This window comes from Lemur catta, chromosome 3, assembly GCF_020740605.2.
Source record: "Lemur catta isolate mLemCat1 chromosome 3, mLemCat1.pri, whole genome shotgun sequence".
NCBI classification, from domain to species: Eukaryota; Metazoa; Chordata; class Mammalia; order Primates; family Lemuridae; genus Lemur; species Lemur catta.
In genome coordinates, this window is record NC_059130.1 from 85494927 (window position 1) to 85507741 (window position 12815).

The window sequence follows — 12815 nt, forward strand, 5'->3', positions numbered from 1 at the left end:
AAAGTATGAAGTGTTTATGTGTTAAAGGTTGATGTGTCACTTGTTACATGGGGCACTCTGATTTCCACTGGGACAGTGCTTTAACACTAATGGTGGCATTCCAGGTACCTGTGAAATCTGGGTAGTGAGGCCACCCTAAGGCCCCTGAATCCCATCTCATGGCTCTTCCTGGCTCACCACTTTGGGAGGTGACATTCTCTCCCTTCCTCCTTCTCTCACCTCCATTGCAACAGAGGCCAGGAGGTGACTCAACGGCAGGCTGTACACACAGCCCTGTCCATTTCTCCCCACCTACCCCACCCATTCTCCACCCAAGACTGTGACCTGTGACCTTCCCTAGGATGGGAACCCCTCTCTTTCTTCTTCCCTAAAGAGACAAACTGAACATAAGGCAGTTTGCTGGCAAAACTTAGAAGCTGGGGAAGTTTGTCTTTTTCCTCAGGCTCCTCGGTTGGTTTGTTTCCTTCCTTGCCTTTCTTGTCCCCAAAGTCATGCATTTCGCCCTCCATTACCTCCCCCTCCTGTCATAACCTTTTCAATAAACTCCCTTTCCAATAATGTCATTCACACTAATCGTGTAAATGGTTAGCAGACACCCACTAGAGCTTTACTCAGGGGTATCTGCATATTAACAAAAAGCCAAAAAGAGATAGGAAAGCCCATTTCCCAGAATGCCTACTATGTGCTGGGCACTGCTCAGCAGTCCTGAAGCCTGGGTGCTATTAGTAGAATCCTCATTTCACAGATGAGGAAAATGAGACACAGAACGAGGTTGCAGATATGTGCAGAGTCAGGATTTGAACCAGGCTGGAGTGTTCTTGCTGCCTCCTGGAACACAGTCCTTAGGAATGGTGTCATCTTCTGTCTGGAGCTGGGCCTCCCTGGAGCCCTGTGAGCTCCAACTTTACCCCCATATCTGCTCCCCAACTGCCTTCCCTCTGTGCCTTTGGGCATCCTATTCCTCCCCGGGCCTTTTTCCTGTTATTTCTACTCAAGCGCTCAGCTCAAGGCTCCTCCTCCAGGAAGTCTTGCCAGATCCTCCTACCTCTCATTAATCACCTTCTTTTACTCACGGAGAGCTCGCAGGGCATTTTGTCTCACTGCATTACATTTAATTCCTTCCCTTGGATCACAGTTATGTCTGTATTCTGTTGCCCCCACTCCACTCTGGGTTCTTCATAGCAGGAACCACATCTGACTCAGCCCCCCATGGCCCTGCACTGAGTTTGGAACACAAGACAGGCTTAGTTTTGGTTATGAAACTGAGTAAACTCACAACAGTGATGTAGCACCTCAGCCCAAACAGGTGACGACTCCATACCAGGTCCCAAGGACCCTTGAGGTCTGGAGCTCAGCCAGAAAACATGGTCTTTCTTTCTACCTCCTATCCAGATTTATGCCAATTCCCCAATTCTGCAATTGGGAAACTGTAGCCCAAAGAGCAGGATTTCTCCAAGGTCAAGCTCATACTTCCAGACTCATGGTCCAGTGCTCTCTGCCCATTTAAGGATATCTGCTTATCAAGTTCACTTCTGTCAGATCCAGGAGCACCACAGGTCTTCCATTCATTCACTCAATAAATATTTACCAAGTACTGGCCAAGTGCCAAACATAGAGCTAAGCTCTGGGGCTACAGTGGGGAACAAACAGACCCTGTCCTTGTCCTCAGGGAGCTCATGGTCTAGACTATGCAGAACAGGTTATGCCAGGCCCTATGGGCCACAGTGGGGACTTCGGAAGACTTATAGGAAGGTACTGAAGGTTTTAGCTGGCAGAGCTGACTATCCCTGTCCCTCCACACCAACCATACTCATCCTGGGTTAGTGGCCTTTACACAACCCAGTGGAGAAGAGAGCATGGCTATCCCTGGTCCTTGGAACCTGGTCCTTGGCCGCCCCTCTTCAGCAAGCCACTGCTAAGGCTAAGCCTGGCAGTCCCCTGGGACTGTGGCTCCAGCTAGTAGGGGGAGACAAACGGAGGGGTGATCTTTAATTACAGCTTTGAGCCCTGTGGGACACCCCTGCCACTGGGCAGCTGGGAGAACAACTGCCATGCAGCAGAAGCAGCGGGAGATCCTCGGGGGAGCTCTGCAGAGTGAAAGCCGTAATGACCCCATAATCAGAGTAATGAAGATGAATCACACCTTGTGCTGCCTGCCCACCCCTTCTTCTGTGTCTCCCAGCCACCACCAGGCAGTCAGAAACTCCTGTTTAGATAGCATGAGCAAGGCAGGTTAAAGATCATGAAAATGGGTATAATTTCTCAGTTATAGGTTTCTAGAATCTCAGAGTTGGAAAGAACCTTAGTCATCACCTCTTCCAGCCTCCCCATCTAGAGCAGAACTCCTCTGGACAGTGAGTACTCTGAAAGGAAGGTCTAAACACTTGCATGCCTCTGGCAGACAGATAGCTCACTACCTCATGAAGGAATCAATCCGTTTTTCAACAGATCTAAGTCTTCTGAGTTTGTCCTATTGAGTTGAAATCTTCTGTTCCATAATTTCTTTCCTTGATTCAAGTTCACCTTCTGGGGCCATACAGAACAGACCCTTGTATGCAGAGTGACCTTGAACAAGTTACTTTCGTCTGGCCCTTGTTCTTTCTTTATGTTATGGCACCCATGACAGTGTTTGAGCTGATCAGAGGGTGGCTGGCTACTCTGCCAGCAGCCAGGCTGAGCTCTGACATGGCCACCCAGCCTGGAGCCCACACAGAGTGGGTGCTGGCAGCTGCAGGCAGAACAGAACAGGCCTTCTTCCCATGCCTAATCAGACCCCAAGGGAGCACCCTGTGTGGATGATGGTGGCTGGATGCCAAATGAAGTGAAATATCTCCTTTTCTCAGGCTGTTAACTTTTTTTCTTGTTTAAGGAAGGGGAGGATAATGCCATTTAGCACTTTACAACTCAGCAGTAAAATGAGCAGATGGAAACAGATCCCTGGCATTGTGGGCATGCTTCCAGCAAGAAACGCTCCCCTGCTTCCCCAGCTCCTGGGGCTGAAGTCACTGGCTGGGCTTGCTGATGGGGTTAGAAACACAGAGGCTCCCTTCTCCTCCCCCAGCTCCAGGCTGCACCCCGGCTGTACACCTGCCCTCACTCCCACCTCTTTGCCTCTGCTCACCCTCATCCACCTACCTGGAGCACCTTTCCTGCCTCCCAGGTCTGATTGGAATGCAACCTCCCTAGTTTTTAGATGAGGAGAAAAGGAAGGGGATGTTCTTGATAAGAGGGTGGCCCCAGAAGGACAATTTGACTGAACAGGGAAGCCTCCACAGGGAGGTCATACAAAAATCAATGTCATCATCATCACTATCAAAGTTCATTACTGAGAATTTCCATGGCCAATCGCTGTGTGTGTGTTTCACATGCCTTGCCCCATTTAATCCTCACAAGCCCATAAGTTTATGCATCAGCATCATTCCCACTTTACAGATGAGGAAACTGAGTCTCAAACAGATTAAGTAAATTTTCTGAGGTCCCTTCACACTGTATTGAATGGCAGGTAGGCCTTTAGTACTATTGAATAGCTAGTTAACTATTTGGGGTTTAGATTACTTTCTCTTCTATTGCATCTGCTGCTCTATAAACTGAACACATAAAATTTGGATGGATTTTTCATGTTTATGTTTCCAAACCAGTCAATAGCTCTGCAGTGAGACTCGTTCTATTTTGGCATGTAAATTGTTTCATTAAACTGCAGCTCCTCTGTGAATTTTATTTGTCACCCACAAAATAAAACAAACAAAAGAACTCCTACTGTGGGGGAGATCTATTGTTTCATCTGCCCAGTGCCCCTGCATGCTGGGAGTAGCAGTCCCTGCTTGGTGGGCTACTCATTGTTCCTCCCCTATGAGTGGTGGTGGAGGTTGCCAATCAAGATACCCCGCCTCTGACCTCAAGAGCACCCATGTGACCCAAGTTGGGCCAATCAGAGTCCTTCCCAGAGATTTTTCCAGCTAGGCACAAGGGAAAGAAAATTCTTGCTGCCTCTATGCTAGCACAGCTATTAGTCACTGTCCCAGTTGGGATTAGGCTTAGCTGTGAGCATCAAAGACCTGACAAACAATGTCTTAAACAGGATGGAGGTTTATCCTGCAAGCCCAGCCCATATCCCCTCTGCCCTCACCCACCAGATACGTGCCCTTCATCCTGCCACAAGCATCTGCCACTGTCAACCTGAGGGCTCCCTCTCAGCCCAAACACATGGCAGACTAGGTAGGCCATGGCCCTGGGAGCAGCCTTCAACCAACAGTCAGTGGATATTGGAGAATAAATGCCCCAGACTCCTAAGTCCTTGGAAGTAGGACAATTCTGAAGCAGTTATGCACTGTCTTCCAGAGGTTTCCAGAGGGCTTGAGACCCAGCTACCTACAGCAGAAACCTGTTCATTATCACACCCTGTGTTTGCTTCCCTCCCTTCCTTGTCTTACTTTCCCAGTCCTCTACCAGTGCTTCTGGATCACTGCTAAATACACTGCTCGCCCTTGAATCCTCCACTCAGGGTCTGCTTCTGGAGGAAGCAGCTTTACTGTACACTGCGATATTAATAGTTAATCTCATGTGTCAACATAGCTTGACCACTGCTATGGTTTGAATGTATGGGTCCCTCCAAAATTCACATGGTAGAACTTAAACCCAAGGGGTTGGTAATAAGAGGTGGGGCCTTTTGGGACATGATTAGGTCATGAAGGCTCTGCCTTGAGGAATGGATTAGTGCCCTGATAAAAGAGGCTTCAGAGAGCTGCCTGGCCTTTTTGCCCTTCCATCTCTTCTGCCATGTGAGGACACAGTGTTCACCCCTTTTTGTCTCCTTCCACCATGGGAGGATGCAGCAAGAAGCTTCCATCTTGGAAGCAGAGAGCAGCCCTCGCCAGACACCAAATGCTGGTGACTTGATCTTGGACTTCCCAGCCTCCAGAACTGTAAGAAATAAATTTCAGTTTTTTATAAATTACCCAGTCTTGGGTATTTTGTTATAGCAGCACAGACTAAGACAGCCACAGTGCCCAGATATTTGGTCAAACATTATTCTGGATGTTTCTGTCACTTCAAGTAAAACAGATTGCCTTCCCTAATGTGGGTGCGTGGGCCTCATCTACCCAGTTGAAGGCCTGGATAGAACAAAGACTGACCTCCCCTTGGCAAGAGGGAATTTGAACTTGAACTGCAACATTGGCTCTTCCCTGGGTCTCCAGACTGCTGGCCCCCGCTGTGAATTTTGGACTTGCCAGCCTCCATAATCAAATGAGCCAATTGCTTAAAATAAATCTTTCTCTCTATTTATATGTATGCACACATCCTATTGGTTCTGTTTCTCTAGGGAACTCTAATACAGACATACTTGAAGTCCTCCCTCATTCCAAGAGGAGGAATCCACCACTTCAAAACTCCCACAGCACTTTCCTTATACCTCTAATACAATACGTCATAGCCCATCTTGTCATATTTATTAAGTGTATAATAGGAAGGAATATGTATTTATTGAGCACAGCTGTGTACTAGGCACTGTACCAGGTGTCTTGTGCTCATTCATTTGTTTATTCACAATTAATTCATTCAATAAATATTTGTTGAATGTTTACAATGCGCCCGGCAATGATCTAGGCCAGGGGTTGGCAAACTATGGCCCACAGGCCACATTCCAGCCACTGCCTGGTTTTCTTCAATAAAGTTCTATTGGAACACAGCCATGCTTATCTGTTACATATTTCTATGGCTGCTTTCATGCTGCAACAGAGACTATATGGCCTGCAAAGCCTAAAATATTTACTGTCTGGGCCTTTATAGAAAAAGTTTGGTGACCCCAGTCTAGACACTAGGATGCTATAGTTAATGAAACAAACAAAAATCTCTACCCTCATGGAGCTTACATTCTACTGAGGCTGGGGGTGGGGTAGAGAATGGAATGGAACAAAGCAAAAAGGAGGAGAGACATCTATTATGTTAAATGGTGATAAATGCTGCGTAGAAAAATAAAGCAAGAGGGAGTATCAGGAGTGCTGGGGGTAGGGGTGGGTTACAGTGAAAAATAGGGCATTAGGTCAAGTGCAGTGGCTCATGCCTATAATCTCAGCACTTTGGGAAGCTGAGGAGGGAAGATCACTTGAGCCCAGGAGTTCAAGACCAGCCTGGGCAACATAGAGAGACTCTCATCTCTAAAAAGATAAAATTAGCCAGTGTGGTGGCATGTGCCCATAGTCCTAGCTACTTGGGAGGCTGAGGTGGGAGAATTGCTTGAGCCCAGGAGTTCCAGGCTGCAGTGAGCTATGATTGGGCCACTGCACTCCAGCCCGGGGGACAGAGTGAGACCCTGTCCAAAACAAAAAGACATCAGGAAGTGTTCTGGCTTCAAAGGTGACATTCCAGTAAAGACCTGAAGAAGGTGAAGGAGTGAGCCGTGTGTGGGCCCGGGGCGGGGGGGGGGCGGTGATATGCTGCCAGGTAAAGGAACAACAGATGCAAGGGCCACACTGGAGTATTAACAATGGTTCCTACTATATTGACCACTATGTTCCAGGTGCCCTTCAAGTGCATGCTTTACATACACAGTTGCACTTAATTACTTAAAAGTTGTTATCTCATTACACAATCTTACAAAAGAAACATCTAAATATATTTCTATCACTAATATTTATACAATACTCTCGGTTTACAAGGTTTTGTAATCTTGTTTGCGTGATCGTCACAGCATTTCTACTGACCCCATTGTAGAGTAGCCAAAGGCCAGAAAGGTCTAGTCACTTGCATAGATGCTGAAGCCGGAAAGCGAGCGCAGGTGTGTCTGGAACTGGACGAGTGCTCCTCTCCAAGCCACTAGCTTTCGAGGCATGGACTCCACCTCGTTTAACTTTTTTTCGTCACCCTCACTCACACCTAACCCCAACCCTGCCCCAAAGAGGAAAGGTGAAGTTTTGTTGGAAGGAACTCCCGTCATCCTTCCAGCTGAGAGAGACCAGGCAAACTGCTGGAATCACCCCAGAACACAGACGTTCGATTTTCGCCTTTGTCCTGGAGCAGCCACACTGTGCCCAGACTTCTGGCTGTGCCCCCTGCTGTGCAGAGCTAACCCAAAGAAGTGCTCAAAAAGATGTTGGTGGTTAACAGATTAACTATGGTTGTTTTTGCTTTGTTGCATTTTAAGCAGGGCATTCTTATGAATTAATGGAATTATTTAGAAATACATTAATTCAGCAAATATGTATTGATATTCACTGTGCCCAAAACACATCTAGCAGGGCCAGAGGTAAACACGACATGGGTTCTCCCCTCTGGGAGCTTGCAGTCTAGTGGGGATGAAGAGAACTTTTTGTTTGTGCTACATGACTCACGTGTGCCAGCCAGGGGCACTGTCATTAACATTAATAATAATAATGACAGGAAACATAGAACCCTATGCGCCAGGGGCTGTGCTAAGCCCGTGACCTAGTCTAACTCATTTCATCTTCGTCATAAGTCCATGACAAAGATGTCACTCCTGTTTTAGGGGCAAGGCACGTGAGGCCCAGGGAGGCTGAGTATCTCCCCCAAGAGCATGTGGCAAGTGGGTAATAAGGTACGAATTTGCACTCAGGTCTGTTTGCCTTGTCACATGTACACACACAACTGTGACACACTTCAGAGAGCGAGCAGGTCAGAGGAGAGACTCAGATGAAATTCTAAGGGGTGTCAGGAGAGGGAGAGTCCCTGCCAGTAGGGCTTCAGGGAAGGGCTCCTGAGGGGGTGCCACTGAGCTGAATAGCGGCCTCCGGGCAGAGGGGCGGAGCCAAGGGTGGCTGTTCACACAACCTGGGCTGTGGGTCAAGATGCGCTTGCTGCAGGCAAGTTGCTGTTGGAAGCTGCGAGTGCGGGCGTCAGGCTGTGCACCCGACAGACCCGGGTAGGACCCCTTTCTTCCCTTTTACTAGTGGCGTTGACCGCGGGCAAGCTAACCAACCTTTCTAAACCTTCGTTGCCTCATCTGTAAAATGAACATAACAGTGATATTTCTACCACTTGGAGTTTCTGTAAGGATTTAATCAGACAAGTGTAAAGTGTTTAATATTGCCCCTGGCACACAGCAAGGGTTCTACAGATGTTAACGATGATCATGACAACAATGATGATGCTGATATTGGTGGCCACATTCTTTAATTCTGAGGAATTATGATAAAAACAGGGTCACACCCTCCCAGCCCCCTTCTGGTCTCCAATCGTCTAGACTCAGGCACTGCACAAATGGACAAGTTTTGTTCTTTGGGTCCAAGGAGCAAGGCCCTGAAGACTAGCGGGGATTCACATCCTACATGGTGGTGAGCGTGGGGAGCCCCTCAGAACCAGAGGCAGCAGCAGTCGCGCGATGGTTCTCTCCTTATGATGGGCGAGGGGAGCCGTGGGGTCCCCAGAATCAGCCTGGGGGAGAAAGAAAGTGAACACGGGTTGGAGGATGGGTGGATGCCTTCAAGAACATCTCTCATTGACCTCCATAACACCCCCGCATGGTGCTGTTAGGGTTGCTGGCTCACTGATGACGAGACAGTAAGGAACTTGCCAAGGCCACACAGCTGGGCAGAGTCCAAGTCAAGCCCTCCCCGGCCACAAAGCCAGCCTCTCCGCTCTAGTGCAGTCTGTGCTGGCCACGCTGGGCTAAGGGTACAGGGGTGGGCTCAGGAGTACATGAGGTGGACTGGCTCCGGACAAGTGTCTCTGGAATCTGTCCCTTCTTCTCCCACCCACCACCCCAGTCTGGGCTGTGATAGGAGACTCCCTTCTGGCCTTCTCCCCGTCCTCCTCCTCTGCTCTGAGCTCACATCTCAGGTGGAGAAACACAGTTGACAACGACCTCTCCTGGTGTGAAACCTTCCCATTGCCCATAGGCCTGCTTCTCACACCGGGCAGTGTCCCCGCAGGGTGGCGGTCCCCAACCTTTTTGGCACCAGGGATCATTTTCATGGAAGACAATTATTCTAGGGACCAGCAAGAGAAGGGATGGTTTCGGGATGATCCAAGCGCATTACATTTATTATCACTTTATTTCTATTATTATTACATTGTCATATATAATGAAATAATTATACAAGTCACTCTAGGTTGGGGACCCCTAGCCTAGGGGACTTCATCTTCCTGGAGTGCTGATGATGCTCAATTCCAGAGTATGACAAATGCATGCTGTGGAGCGGAATGCAAAGTGCCCAGGGGAGGAGTTTGTGTGTGTTGTAGGGGGCAGACGGGAGTATCATTTTTCATAGGAAAAGTTTCAGTGGCCTGGAAGATGAAGACAAACTTACAACCTGGTCCAGAAGGCCCTGCCATATCTGGCTCCCCATGCCTCTCCAGTTGTGTGTCCATGACACCTGGGTGTGCTCTGTGCTCCAGCCAGGACGATCTTTTAGCTTTCTTTCTTACAATCAGTAGCAATTCGTTGACCCCCTGACAAGAATGTCTTTCCACCCCTGCTTCCCCTTGGGAAGATCCTTCTTATTCTTTAAGGCCCAATTCCAAGTCCCCTTCTCCAAGAAGCCCTCCCTGAACCCATCTCATGGCTGGATTCCGTCCCCTCCCCTTTGTAATGCTGTTCCCTCAGCACCTTGCTCTTCCCTTTCCACAGCTTCTTGCCACAGGGCTCTGTGCTCACCGCTTTGAGAGGCAGCCTCTCCAGGAAGCTATGAGCTCATGAGGTCAAGGAGTTCATCATTAACTCTGCCTTCATTTGTTCATTCAACACACACTCAAGTTCCTCTTGGTGCCAAGCAATTGGCTCTGGATGCAGGGATGACTCAACGTATCCTCAGAGGAGCTTACGCTCTGTGGGGGAGACAAGCCGTCCATTCATTGATTGATTGGCATATGAAAACAACAAACAGAGGCTGAGGTGGGAGGATAGCTTGATTCCAAGGGTTTGGAGACCAGCATCGGCAACATAGCAAAACTTCATCTCTACAGAAACAAAAATAGAAAAATTAGCCAGGCGTCATGGTGCCCATGTATAGTTCTAGCCATTTGGGAGGCTGAGGTGGGAGGATTACTTGAGTCCCAGAGTTCGAGGCTGCAGTGAGCTATGATCATGCCACTCCAGCCTGGGTGACAGAGTAAGACCCTGTCTCTAAAAAATTAAATTAAATAAAATAATTAAATTAAATTTAAAAACAACAAACAAAAAAGCAAAACCCTTTGCTGAGCCCCAGCACTGGGCCAGGCCCTCTGTTTAGAGCTAACGATACACAAAAGAGCAAGACCTGTGCCTGCCCTCAAGGGGATCTTGGCCTGGCCAGCAGCCAGTGGCAACTACTGAGTGCATGGCGTGTCCCCAGGGCTGTGGGGCACCAAGGCAAATGTGAAGTCCTTTTCTTCCTTTTTTTTTCTTTTTGATAACAAACTAATAAATAAGTGAATCAATGAATTTTTTCTTTGTGGGGTCTTTTTTGAGGGGTCGTGGGGTTTTAACCATGAATGAGCTCTGTACATCAAGTCACCCAACAAATCACTGATCAATTGATTGATTGAAATGTCACGAAGGAAGTTGCTAGCAGTGACAGGCCTAGATTCTGGGTCTCCCCTACCCTGGAGTCTCACCACCCCGGGCTTCCTCAGTGTGGAGCAAATCTACTCTGCCTGTGGCCATCTTGACCAAGCTTTGCAGCAGCTCCCGGCTGCAGAGCCTCCTGCAGACTCACAGTAAAATGCAGCATTCTTGGCCGGCCTCCCAAGGGGATCGTGAGCATTAATTAGTTACCATTGGTAAAGTGCTCTGAAGATGGGGGGGTGTATAAACACAGCAAGTCATTAGGCCTCTCCACACCACTATGCCTTACAGCCTGGGGACTACTAATTGAGAAATAATTAACACCTCAGGGTGCAGAGGACAGCTGCCTGGCTTTCCCAGGATTGGATGAGATGTAATAGCGTGCACAGGGAACAGGGAGAAATAAAAGACTACTTTGGATATGCAGATCCTGAGAAATTCTGAAGATTATGTTCTTCTTGCCCCCAAAGAGGGAGAGTGGGGAATATGACCCCAGTAAAACCTCTGGGACTGCACTCCTTGGGGAAGTATCCTACCACAGTGCTGGACTGTAGAGGCCAAATGAGGCTCTTGAGACAAAAGAGCTCAGGTCCACCCCAGCTCTTCCTGGCCTCCCAGCTTGGGGTGGGAGGGGGAGATTCAGTTGTGTGCTCCAGCTGAGCCCCGTTTTCCTCAACTGTAAGACCCAGACAATAACATGTATCTAACCTTCCCGCACCCCTGGAGGAGAGTCTAGTGCCTTTCCTCCAGGCCAGCAGATCCGACCCAGGCTGCCCATCAGGATCTTCTGGGGAACTATAAAATACTGGTGCCTGGGCCCACCCCAGATTGGCAACCAGCATCTGGGGGCAGGGAATGGGGGTGGTGCATACTGTTTCCACTGCAGTCCAGGTTTAGAAGCACTGCTGTGGCCTGTGTGTCAAGCACTGTTAGGAGCTGTGAGAAATAAAGATGTAAACCTTATCACGCCCCATGCTTCCCTCACACTGGCTCATCCTTTCCTGATCTGTGCCTTTGAGTGTCCTGGTCCCTCTGCCTAGACGTTCCACTCCACTCCCACTGCCATTCTTGTCCTGGCAAACCTCACTCATCTTTCAGGCTCGGCTCAAAGGTCAGCTTCTTGGTGAAGCCCTCCTGCATGCTGCCACAGGGCTTTGCTCAGCCCCCATCACACCACTGATCCCACAGTGCTGTTCCTGGAAGATCCTGGTGGGCTGAGAGCTTCTTGGGGCCAGTATCAGAATCACTAGTGTCTTGCATTGGGTCTAGCACATTTTAGGCACTCAATGGATTGTAGTTGTTATTAGGTAGAGTTATATGACACAGAGTTCCTACCTCAGGACACTGGCACTTGTTGTTCTGTGTGTGTGGAACATTCTTCCCCCAGATATCTGCCAGGCTCTTTCTCTTGCCTCCTCAGATATTTGCTAAAATGTCACCTTCTCAGTGAAGCTTTCCCTGATCATCCTATTTTAAATTGCAAACACTTGACCCCCCTTCTTCTCCTTCCCTAGTTAATTTTTTCTCTGTAGCATTTAACATCATCTGATTGATGGATCCTGTCTTTATTTAAAATTTTGATGTTTTGTTCAACATGGATTTTTGCATTAATTTTGGTTTTCTCAATTAATTGCATTAAAATATCATTTATCTTGATAACTGAGTTCTTTCTCCCCATCACCCCACTTAAGTTTCACTGTATTGGTTTATTGACTGTTCCCTCTTTTTAGAATGTAAGCTACACTGAATGCAGGGAATGTTGTCTGTTTTGTTCACTTCGCTATCCCCAGTGTCTACCACAGTGACTCACGCGCAGTAGCTGCTCAAAAATTTTGTAAATGAAAGTTTGAATTCGTGTCTTTACGACTACCTTGGGCATTGGAATAAAGGTGACTTTCTCCAACTATTTCACAAATTTTAAAGTTATTGACATTGAAAGCCTGTAAAATCATAGAGTGGAGTAGAAACTACATTGCCCCGTGTGTTGTCATGGTTACACGGTCGCCAGCTGTCCTCCTATTCCGGAGAGTGCGCAGGGCCGGGCAGTGGGCGGGAACACTAGGCTCAAATCCTAGGAGGTCGGGTTTTTTTGGCCATAGAGTTACACCTCCCCAATTCCTAGAGAGCACTTCCGGAATGGTGATTTACTCACTTCTGCCCAGGCCAATCTATGATCTTGAGGGAAGCCGGGTTCTCGCTCTTGGGCTAAACTTCCGGAAAACCTCTAGGGCTCGCCTAGAGATGGGTGGGGCCAGAGCGCCCGCCCCGCCCCCGGGAGCGCGGCTTTGCGATTGGCGAGGAAGACAGGAGGCGGGGC